The 12,838-nt window shown below is 35.5% G+C and overlaps 1 pseudogene; it reads right to left on the bottom strand.

Annotated features, from left to right (window-relative positions):
* Positions 1-5,789: 5,789 nt before the first annotated feature.
* Positions 5,790-11,477, bottom strand: LOC133706389 (eukaryotic translation initiation factor 5B-like; annotated as a pseudogene).
* Positions 11,478-12,838: the final 1,361 nt, after the last annotated feature.

The raw sequence follows: 12,838 nt of genomic DNA, 5'->3' as shown, positions 1-12,838 counted from the left end.
TAAAAAAATATCATTGGCATGCATTTCGGCACGAAAAGCTATTTGAAAAGCACCCGCAACCACACTGCCAAACACGCCACACTGCCAAACACGCTCTCAGTAGTACAAGAAAGTGATTCTCAAGTTGTTATATACATATATATATATATATATATATATATATATATATATATATATATATATGATGCTCTGTCAATGGAACTAAATAACTCTGATTTGATATTAAATGTCTTTTTAAAACTAGTTTTCTTATAATAATTGAGAGTTTATAGAAAAGTTTGTGTAAAAAACACTTAGTTAATTAGAAAAAAAATTATTTTTGTATGCATAGGCGAAAAAAAGAGAGAGAGAGAAAGGAAATATACTTCTAAAGATTAAAAAAAAATTAAAGTATAATTTCAAAGGAAACATACTTTTTAAAACTATTTAAAGACACAAAAAAATCTCAACCTAAATGTATCATAAGTAGAGTACAAATATATTACTAATATAGTTTAATACAATATGAAATATTAAAAAAATTATGTAACTTCTTTGATAGCATAGTGATAATACACAATTTATATGAAAAAAAAGGCTGGAAATTTAGTGCAGACCGGTGTTGACTCGATTTGTACAATTCCCAATACATCTTTTTATAAATTATTTTAAGTTATCAGTAGTTGTGCATAAAAATTTTAATTTCATGCACGTACTACTTTTTCTACACAGAAAACATAATATTTTCAATATATAACATAATAATCATTCTATATCTTAAAAGGAGTAGCGTGATGGTAAAGAGTCCGATATCTTATACAATAAATTTCGAGTTCAAGTCAGGACATGCATTTCTTGTAAGAACCTGTAACAATTGAGATTTTACTCGTTTAGCTAAACCCATAAAATACACTTTCTGATAAGTAGAGTTTTCTTAAATTAAAAAAAAAAATCATTCCATGATACATCAACCAGCAAGCAAATATGACTTGGTTTTTTCATATACAGCATAAATGTACGAGCACCATTTTTTCTCTAGTGGATGGCCAACTCCACGACCAAGATTAAACGCTAATTTTTCAACCACTCATATGATATCCTTCTCCATTAATAAATTCCAAGGCCTAATTATATAAATACATTTATTCACCAGACAAACAAGTCAGAGCAGAGTCAGGCCTAGAAATCAGGACCACTCTAGCCACAGAAGGCATTCACGTCCATGAAAATCAGGCTCAACACATTGAAAGACAATTAGAGCTACACCATTGAAAATCGGTTCAAACCAAGCTGGCTAGACAATTTGTAGGCCGATACATATAGATATTTATTCTCTAGCTTTCATTTTATTTTTTCTTTTTCTGTAAATTTTACCCTTTTCATAAATTTATTGATTTAAATATTGAAAACTTCCACGAGGGAACCTATGTTTTTTCAAGCAAATCATGTAGCTACCAATAGAGGTCATCAATTAGTAGCAATCATCATGAAAACTCATCACATATATATAAATCAATTAATCGAAAAACTTTATTAGTTAAATTTATGTTAACTTACTATTCATATGCAACTCGAATTTCGAACTTGATGCTTATGTGAAATTAAAATCCTACACCTTGTAAAACAGGCTGGTTATAATGCATAGGATCACATGATTTTAAGTTACCGTAACTTTGATTTCACAAGTAACAAGTCACCTTTTTTTTTTTTTATTATCGTGGGTGTCCGGGCCAGCTTGCGCGCACCTTGACTAATCCCACGGGCCCTGAAGTTAACGACCATGTAAGCCTCCAGTGGCCATCATATGAGCAGCCATAGGGTTTGAACCTGAGACCTAAGAGGAAGCAAACCCCTTAGTCCCAAGCTCTTACCACTAGACCACCACCTAGATGGTTAGTAACAAATCACCTTTAATTAAGCTTGAAAGTGTTGTTCTATTTTAACATGGACGATTGATACTATGGAATCCTGTAACAATGACTATGGCAGTGTTTTGCATTGAGTTTTGAGTCTTTTTAAAAAAATTAAAAAAATTTTAAATTAATATATTTTTAATATTTTTATATTATTTTGATGTGCTGATATAAAAAATAATTTTTAAAAAATAAAAAATTTTAAAATAAAAAATATTTTAAAAAATAATCTCAACCACAACACGTGTTGAAGCGACATTCAATGTTTGAAATTGAAAGCAAATTATTTTAGCATTGGTCCATTATCGGGTGGCTTTAAAATCCACTATATTTAATTGGAGCATTTTTTTAAAAAATAATAATAATGATTGTAGAAGTTGAAAGTAGTTCACTCTATAAAAATATAATAGTTTTTTTAATATAAAAAAATCAAAATAAACAATTTTTTTATTCCTTTTCTAAAAATCTGAAACCAGAAACGCAAATGTCACCAAAGAATCCTTTAATTTTTTTTTCTTCATTATTCAAGAACTCCCACCTCTTCTCTTTTGAAATTTAAACATGATACCTTCTAATAAAAATTTCAAACATCAACAATTGGGATGTTCTTGTGAACCACAATTAAATTTAACTTTGTACTTCTAAGTATTAAAAATAATATAAATTATATTTTAAAATATTTTTAATAATTTATATTTTAGATTAAAATGATTCTTTAACGTAAATTCAGAATTTTATTAATTAAATAATCTTAAATTTAAATCTTATTATTTTTATTTTATTTGATAGAAATTAAACATAAAATAATATTAACACATATAAATTTTAAATTTAAAAATATTTTTACTTCAAAAAATAATATAAAATTATGTCTCGCAAACTCACTTAATAGCTTATAAGTTGAAGTGGTTTTGTGCCCGTGCTCCGTGCTCTCTCTCTCTCTCTCTCTCTCTCTCTCTCTCTCTGTATATAAAATGTCATTGTTGTTATGGTGTCGGCTTTACAATGTTGTGGTTCATATTAACAGTACTTGAAAATTACCTTTTTGTACTACTAACTGCAGATTTTGCTTTGATAGAAACCTAGCTCCCAAACAGGGGGGGACACGTTCTACAATCAAAATTACAGTCAAATAACCACAGCCACACCTCCCCATATAAGAGAACTTTCTCCATCACTACTCGTCCTTGACAATGAAACAACAAGAGAGGGAGGGCTGTTAATTCTTCGATTTCTGTAATTGTGGACCTATTACAAGGTCATCGTGGAATGAAAAACCGCACGTTTTGTAAGAAAATGGGGAGTTTCCCACTTGTTTGAAAAGATGTGTGTTCTCAACCATTTCCATATATGTAATGAATCAAGGGAATTATTCAAAATCAAATATGTGCTTATAAACATAAAAATAGAGTCCAAATATATTACTGATATAGTTTAATACATTATACATTATTAAAAAATTATGTAACTTCTTTGATATCATATTGATAGAACATAATTTTTGTATTTAAAAAAATATTTTTTTAGCTATTTGGTCACCTAGTGATAGACAAACAAGCTAGAGTATAGCCAAACCTACTAGGTAGGACCATTCAAGCCATACAAGGCATTTGAGAGTTCCTTGTTTCGAATTTCGAACTTGGTGCTTGTGTGAAAAATCCGACCCCTTATAAAATATGCTGGTTATAATGCGTAGGATCCTGTATGTGTTAAAGTGTTGCTCTATTTTAACATGGACGATTAGCACTACATATGGAATCCTGTATGTCAAATGAATGGCGTCGATATATGCGTAGGGAACCTTTCACCGGAAAAGCCAGATTGTTTCAGAATGCAGACTTCAGGGGGACTGGCAGAAACGGTACTGAACTGCAGCGAAGAAAACAAGCATATCTGCTGGTCCAGCCCTCAATTTTTGAAACAATAAAGTTCATAGAGCCAATTATTTGAGCATTGGTACAGTATCGGGTGGCTTTCATATTTACTGAACATGCCCCTATGACAACTGGCTCATGCCCAGTTCTACTTTGATGCCAAAAGGAGCTGCCATATTCCCATTAAACACTTGCCTGATGTGTTTCTCTGCGTGTAAAGATGCTTAAGGGCATGAACATTTTAGTTTTAACTTCCAAAACTACAGCGAAATTGACGAAAGAAACCAAGTAAATGAGAGGTAGTTCTTCTTCTAAATACCATCAACAGAATTACAAGTAGAATTATATGTAAAGCTTTTGTTCCTGACAGTAGAAAGGTGAAGAGATTTGAACTCTCGTTCAGATCCTTAATCACAAGATCAATTCCTTAAACAATGTGAAGTACTGTTTTTTATATCATACAAAAATATACAAAATTTTTATATTTCAACAAATTACATGAATCTTACAAATTTATATTTCAATAGAATTAATTAATTAATAATTAATGTATCAAGGGTCAGATATCAGATCGATGCTGTGTTTCACCAGATTTTGAAAAAACAAAACAAAGAAATTGTTGGGAGGGATATTCTCTCATGTTCCCTTTATTTATGATGATAAACTACAAATATACTAAAAGAGAAGGTGATTTTCCTATGATCATAGACACATTTAACTAATTTTTTTTTTTATAAAATGGTATGATTAAAAATGATGTCTTCTATAAAATAAAGATACATGCATTGATAGATTTTCCCTTGTTGAAGTTCGTTTCTCCCACAATACTAGCATAGTCTTATAAACAAACCTATAATTAACGAGATGATCATCAACCCAAAATTATAATTTACTCACCTTTTAAAAATCTTGCTAACCTTAATCACTTCCAAGTTTACAAGTTCTAATGTGTTCTAGCGTTGGTTCGTGTAATTTAATTTAAAAGCTATACAAAAAAAATTATTGTAAGAAAAAAAAGCAGGAAAAAACAACAATTTCTGTCATTTTATCTTCTCATTTTGTGTGTTTGGGCACCGCATTCCTAAAAATTTTAAATTTTTTTTTACTTAAAATAATTTTTTTATGTTTTCAAATCATTTTAATATGCTGATGTCAAAAATAATTTTTTAAAAATAAAATAAAATTCATTTTAATGCATTTCTAAGCGAAAAACACTTTAAACCGTCATCGCTACCACAATCTCAAATAAGCATTCGTAGAATGTGTTTTCTATAAAGAACTAGTTATACTTGTAAAACTCAATCCGAGATTAATTTGGGTTAAGGTCTAGATCACGGGTTAGAAAATTGATCTAAATTATCTCTAAATTATTTTTCTAAAAATTATCGAAACAATATTCTTTTGATAAAAAAATAATTAGAAGGTTGAGGATCAGTTTTGATTGGGTTAGCAAATCAATTTAAATTTTTAACCAGATTAATTGATTTTTTTTTAAAATTTTAACATATTCAAGTCAACCCACTAGATAAACCCACTAGATAAAGTTAAAAATTACAACTATTTAACTAGTTATGGGCTCTTATGCAAGTTATCTTCAAAAGCAAGGTTGGATTGATGTTCAACACCTATAGCCCCATCTGGCCTTTGCCTTTGCTTATTTGGAACCACATTGGACCTTTGCAACAAACGTTCAAAATACCAAATCCACCTCATTAATCTCAATCTTTCTCTCTGACTCTTTGCTAGACGAGTGAGTGTAGCTTTCTCCACAATAGCCTACTTCAAATGAAAACTGGCCCTTTGGGTTTTACAAGAGATTTTTATTCTACTACATAGAACCCTTCACGTCAACAATCGATGGCGACCACGACAAGAAAATAGAAGAAATTCTTTTTTATAAATTTGTGCTATTTAATCTCAATATGTTCTTTGCATCTTTCATCTTTACAAGAGAAGACTCCATCGTTGGTGTAAAAGCAAGCCCCTTCGAAGTATTTGCCAACATGCACCAAACCCTCATGCTTTACTGTATCTTGAAAAGGGTCTTCAATTTAAGAACCAGCTTCCAATCTTCCATAGACAGATCATCCTACGCATAAAAAAAATAAATATTAGCAATTACAGTTGATATTAGCGTTGAATGAAATGTAAACTGTATCCAGAATTGAATAAAACCTACCCGATAATAAGCTTTAAGAACATCGATTGACCTTCTTGTAATGTGGCTGACTAGTTGATCATCATTGTCGAAATGCCTGCCATGCATTTTTTGCTGCTCCTCCGGATTGGTGCCTACGATCTTCAATATCACCAAGGAGCAACAAATAAGATCAACTCGGACAGTATGGAGAAATTTCAAGGAAAGATACCTAAAACAGAGATTGAATCTGTAGTTTGATAGAGTTTTTCTACTACCCCTTCTTCATAATCATCCAACTGTTACTTCTGCCATGGTTCTAATCTTTTTTTTCTTTTGGATTATACATGCTTTCAATTTTTAAAATCAAAGGAAAAAGATGAGACCTTCCACTCATTTAATTTACAGAACTAAAATATAGAATTTCCATTATCATAATTATGCTGCAAACTAGTAATTAATTTCAATCAATCAACAACAATGTGCCATACCTTTATGGTCACCTTCTGGCCTTTCTTTGCATGATCCACTGCTTTCTCGTTAAACCGAATGGAAGCAATCCGACCAATGTCAGTGAAGTCTTTTTGTAGAACACATACTGGAGTCCCAACCTGTGCAAAAGGGCACACAGTTTCAGAGGACAGTAAAGCATGTGAATCCTAATGGAACTAAGAACATGTATGTTGACATGGCCAAATTTATAGTTTATGTCAAAAATTGGTAGAAGCATACAGCAGGCTTCACCCACATACATCTTTAAACAAGGTTATAATGCGATGAATCGTAATGATTATTATAACTATCAGCTTTGATCTTTGAAATTATTGCATGCGTAACATCCAAAAGAAAATGTTCACACCATCCTAGCGTTCTGTATATCCTCCAGAAACCTTGTTGGTTCATTGTACAACTAGGAAACCAAGAACTGCAAAAAACATATGTATAATGTACTGAAACAAAACATTCAAACGGCAGAGTTGCATATTTCAATGTCTCAGTTAGCTCTGTTCATGAAATACGAGACCAGTAACTCACCAATGTATGCATGGATGAAATAGTGGAAACAAAACAAAATGCCTTAGAATATAGTTTTACCTTGAGTATGCCCTCAAGAACATCAACCCCCAAGACGATTGGAGCTTTCTTGTTGAAAATGCACCCTGGTATTATCTCAAGAACACAAGGGAAAATAGCTTCACCAGCAGCTTCCCTCTTTCTTTCCTCCTTCAGATTCTGAATGTAAGCCTTGAATTCTTTAGAAACGCAATAAATGGTATCCTCTTTGAAAATCTTCACTCCTAGTTTATCTGCAAGTTCCCGAGCCTCAGGTGTCACTTCAACACCAAATGCCAATATGTTGGCATACTCCTTTTTCTTCTCAAGCATTACACTGGCCTTGATGACATCCTTTTTATGTACTGGGCCAATGCCTATACCACTAACAGGAATGCTTGGTTCCAGGGACTTCAAGAAGTCCAGCAACGCTTCTAGTGAGCCAAGGGAAGATGCTTGTACACAAACTCCCTCACCACTTCTATCAATCCGACTCGTGACTGACTTCATGTCTTGCATTGCAGATTCCTTGACCTCTTCCAAATCATCATCACGCCGGACCACATATAGACTAGTTCCAGCAATAGCATGTTCAAGGCCCTGAATAAAATAACAATGCAAGAAAGAAACCAAGAAAATTTATTACCAGGAGTTAAAAATATATACGAACTCTGTAGAGGCATGTGCTATGTATATGCACAACATAAACTAATCTTTATTGCTATGTTTGCGAATTACAATCACCTGTCCAGTGATCTTGATACCCTGTGCAGCCTTGATTTCCTTATGGTGCAGATATGTCCCCTGAAAATGGAAAAAAAAAACATAAAGAAAAACATGGGGTTAGTATCTAATCTATCAACACTTTTACTCATTCACAGAAAAGTAGAATCTAATAAAACAAATGAATTTGAGAGGAGGGGTTGCTGCTCTGAAATCTGAGAAATTGTGGTAGAAATGGCCACTAAACACAGAGGTGAAATTGAGAAATTTTGACACACACCAAGTCAAAAGATGGGTTAAGCCCAAATCAATCCCTGATCACGCATATTATATATAAGAACGAACTATGAAGAGAATAAAAGGAGGTAAAAAAAGCGAAACCACACCTTAACCCGGAGTTCCTGCATTGGGTGAGGCGTCAGCAGAGCTCGAATTGTAGTAACAATGGGACCCTGTGAAGCAAAATAAATTATCAACAACTCAGAAACTAGCAGGTCAACAAATCTTCAGGAAAAGGAAAGTTTTGAGCTTGCCTGTAAGCTGCAAAACACAATTTGATCGCCTTCATGGAGCACACCATTAACCAGCACAACATCAATTGTTGTTCCATGGCCTTTAGTAACCTTGACCTCCAATACCGTACACTGGAACATGTACCGAATTGCAATCAGATATCTGTGTTATCTTAAAGCATTCTGCATGTTAATATATAGTAAAAAATAAAACTTGCCTGCACTTCGTTTCTGAACGTGAGTTTCTCAACCATAGTTTTCTGAGACCATTGGATCAGTAGTAATAACAAATCAGGAATGCCTTCTCCACTAAAACATATAGAAAACCAAAGCATTAATTAGCACAATGGATGCAAGGGAAAAAACATGGTAGATTTTAAAGCCAATGAGGCTCAGCCTAGTTATGTGATGGAAAACTAGGAAATCTAGGGCTTACCTAATCGCACTTGTAGGTACGATGTTAAAAGTTTCTCCCATGTCCTTGTTTTTATAGTACAATTCAGTGTTTAATCCTTGCTCCTTCAACTGCGTTATGACCTGGGATTCAGGAGAAAAGGCAAACATTTAAAGAAAGGAACAAGATGATAAAACTCTTCGAAGGAAGCAAGAAAATTAGGTGACCTCTATGAGCCTCCTGTCGAATTCATTTTGTACGTCTTTTGACTGCTGCTTCAATGCCTTCCTAATAGGTGCATTAGGTTGTGTTTTCCATCCATAGAGTCTGTCGATCTGAAAAATTGAAAAGATAAAGAAACAGAACCTAGCATCAATCTAAGGGAAGATTATAGAACTATCCCTATATCAAATTGAAAAAAGAAGAAGAAGAAACAAACCTTATTTAATGCAACAATGAACTCCGTGTTCCTCTTCCTCAAAAGATTGAGTGATTCTATGGTTTGCGGCTCCAAGCCATGCATTATGTTAACAACCAGAATGGCAATGTCGCATAAAGCTGAACCGTGTGACCGTAGATTGGTGAAAGATTCATGGCCAGGGGTATCAATAACTAGCAGACCAGGAACATTTAATCTTGCATCAGCTTTCAATTCCTTAGTCCTGTCTCGTATGTTCTCAACAGGAAAGAATGTTGCACCAATCTGTTGTGTGATACCCCGAGCCTCCCCTTCCTGAACATGGGTACCTCGAATATAATCCAGCAGCTTGGTTTTGCCAGTATCGACATGGCCCATAACACAGCAAATTGGTGAGCGCAGGGTCTCTTCACCTTTATGAGGGATGACATCTGAAACTGCTCCTTTACTTTTCGCAGCAGCATCTTTCTTCCTGTTTTTGTCAGAAACTTCGACCTTAGCCTGACTTTTCTTATCTTCAACATCGTGAGAGTCCATTGGCTGTGATGTAACAGGTTTTCTCACAGCAATTGCAGGCTGTGCAGCTGCAAGAGGGGCTGCAATTATAGTAAAAGAATGAAAGGAAAAAAAAATAATTAGCAATCAGAAACAAAAGCAAATGGTAAAAAGAGAACATACAACTTGATAATCCAACAGGAAATCAAAGCAAAAACTAATTCTAATGCACTGCGAGAGGCTGGAGCTGAACCTTTTGTTTCCTTCTTCAAGACAGGTTCAGGCTCAGAATCCTCATCATCATCAAATGCACCCTTAACATTGAGATTTACATCATCCCAGCTCTTTGCATCCCACTCCTCATCATCGTCATCTTCCTCCATTCCATCCTCCACAAGTACATTAGCAACTTCTGTTTTCTCTTCCTCCACTGGCTCAAAATTCTCTAATTCTAAGGATTCGACCTCGTGGACTACTTCCTCCTCCTCTTGCTCTTTTTCCTTAGCTTCTACAGGTTCCTCTATCCTGATACCATTTGCTTGATCGTGAACTGGTCTTGACCTCCTAGTCTGGTACCTAGGACGTCGTGTAGGTCCACCATCTCTTTCTGCATTAGGGACGGTAATAGTTGCATTAGCAAGTATTTGATACCTCATAGACTCTAGTCGCCGTTGTTCTTCCTTCTGCTTCCCTGTTAGAAGCTTGCCTTCCTGTTTCTTCTTCAAGAGTCTCTCCTTTTCCCTTTCCTTCTTCCTACGCCTAGCCTCTTCTGCTTGCCTCTCGAGTTCTTCTTGCCTTAGCCTTTCCTCTTCTTCCTTCCTCCTCTTATCCTCTTCCTCCCTCGCCTTTCTCTCCTCCATTTCTTTTCGCCTAGCAAGTGCCTCTTGCATCTCTCTAACATGTTTTGGAAGCTTCTTCTCAGCACCTTTACCCTTTGCATCAGTCTTTTTTGGCTCACTTGTTTCAGCTTTTGCTTCTTCCAGTCTTTCTTCCTTTGCTGCTGCCTTCTTCTCTTTCTCCTTCTCCTTCTTCTTCCTCTTCCTCTTCTTTGCAGCAGCAGACTCTTCTTTTTCATCTTCACCCTCCTTCTCAGCCACAGAATCTGGCACTGAGACAGGTTCAGGCTGAAGATTGGGTTTCTCCTCTTGTGGAGGTGGTGCCAAGGATTTTGAAGTAAGTGGCGCGTCACCAAGCTCCGCAAGAATCTTATTCAAATCATCCTCTTCTTGAGCATCCCTTGCACTCTTATTCTTCTTCTTCTTCTTCTCATGCTTCAAAGTTTCTTCCACCTGATCTTCACTCTTGTCATCAAGCAATGCTGCACTAAACTTATTATTACCACTCTTTTTGTTAGACTTGGATGAAAATCTCCCAGCAACCTTGATCTTACCACCCTTTGACGACTTCTTCTCCTGCCCCGTAAATTCAATGACAGGCACGTCATCGTCGTCATCCCCATCTTTATCCATCACCTCTCCATCATTCTCACCATCATCGGTAGCATCAAATCCCGAAGCACTAAACACACCACCACCACCACCACCACCACCACCACCACCACCACTCTTCTTATTGCCCTTACCCTTTTTCTTCCCTTTAAAACTTACAACCGGCTCATCCTCCTACTCCTCACTATCTTTCTCACCATTCAACTCGGATATCTCCTCATCATCACCATCATTATCATCCTCATCACCACCTCCCAATAACCCAAAATTCGACCAATTAAAACCAGTATTCCCACCAGCACCGCTCTTCCTCCCTTTCAACTTCTTTTTCCCAGAAACAAGCACAACTTCCGGCACCTGCTCATCCTCCCCTTCCTCTCCCTCATGATTCCCCTTCTTCTCCGACAACTCAGTACCAATCGAATACTGATCATCATTACCAATCACCAACCCCTTCTTCCTTGACTTGATCCCTCCACCACCCACAGCCGCGTTCTCATCATCACGCCCGGATGCCTTCTTTCCAGCCATCGATATTTCGACGAGTTAACTTCCTTCTACAACAAAAATAAATACACCCGATTCTTCTCCTCCTATAATTTCGGAATAAATTAAAAAAAAATCAGAATATTAAAAAAATTGTGATTAGAGCGAGAGAGAGGGCTTACTTAAGACGATGATGTTGTTGTAGTTTACTACTTATTTATATAGGATTTTGCATGCAGCGGACGTTGTTGTTGTAGCTAACCGTGTTACTACTCCTTTCTAGGGCTGTATATGGAATGGGCTGGGCTGCGAAATATTGAACACTGTTGTTTTTTGATGAGGTCTCAGCAGCCTCGTTGGATTTTTGAAAATCTCTTATACTAATTATTAAAATCTAAACTCACAAGTATATGAATCTTTCAAGTTCTTATTGCTTATCACACATTTAAATTCTTTTTATGTTAGTTTTTATATTTATAGATATTAATAAGGATTCTAATTTACTATTTAATTCTAATTAATTAATTTAACACAAATTAATCCTTCTAGATTAAGGATTCCTGGATTTTAACTAATATCTCTCATGGAATTAAGGTGGCTTAAACTCAATGACGTCGATGGCAGTTCGGTGGGTGATCAAGGTGCAGAAGGATTTGATTGTGCGAGCTGGCATGATGGTTTCTCATGTTGGAATTTATTTTGAAGTTTTATTTAAAATATCTTTTAATTTTTTTAGCTTTCTTTTAGATTATTTATGTATAAATATTAAAGAAATATTTATCTTTTAAGTTTCTTGAATTATCCTAAATTAATATAAATACATCATTGGAGTATTGGAACACGTTCGTCGGCTTGTGACTGGTGGGACAGGCTTGTCCACGTGGGATTTGGTTGGCTGAGGTGTATGACGCGGCACTTGACGAGTGGAAAGCATTGCCTGACAGGAGCTCAATATGGTGCAAATGTGTTGGGGTGACATGGCAAGGAAAGATCCATGTGGTTGGGGGATTCGCTGAGAAAGGAGTACATGGGTTCCATGGCACACGTTGGAGCGGTGTTCTGCTGAGGTGTACGACTCGGAGCATGACAGGTGGTATCTCGTAGTAAGGATGTGGCAATTAGATGTGCCACCTAATCAAATAGTAGCTCTTGAAGGAAACTTATTTAGCTCCGGGGATTGCTTGAATGCTTGGAAAGGTCATATAGAAGCATACGATGGAAAACTCAATATTTGGAATGTGGTTAATGGTTCACGTTTGCAAACCCTATTCTCTCCCATGCATCTCCACGTTGGACGCCACGGGGGCAAACCGGCCACCGTGCAAACCTCAACTCATGAATTATCAATCAATTTAAAATAATATTATTTTAGTTTTTTAAAAAAAACTTGAGATTTTTCCTATATA

The sequence above is a fragment of the Populus nigra genome, chromosome 11, assembly GCF_951802175.1.
Source record: "Populus nigra chromosome 11, ddPopNigr1.1, whole genome shotgun sequence".
Lineage (NCBI taxonomy): Eukaryota > Viridiplantae > Streptophyta > Magnoliopsida > Malpighiales > Salicaceae > Populus > Populus nigra.
This window is presented reverse-complemented; position numbering and strand designations above follow the sequence as displayed.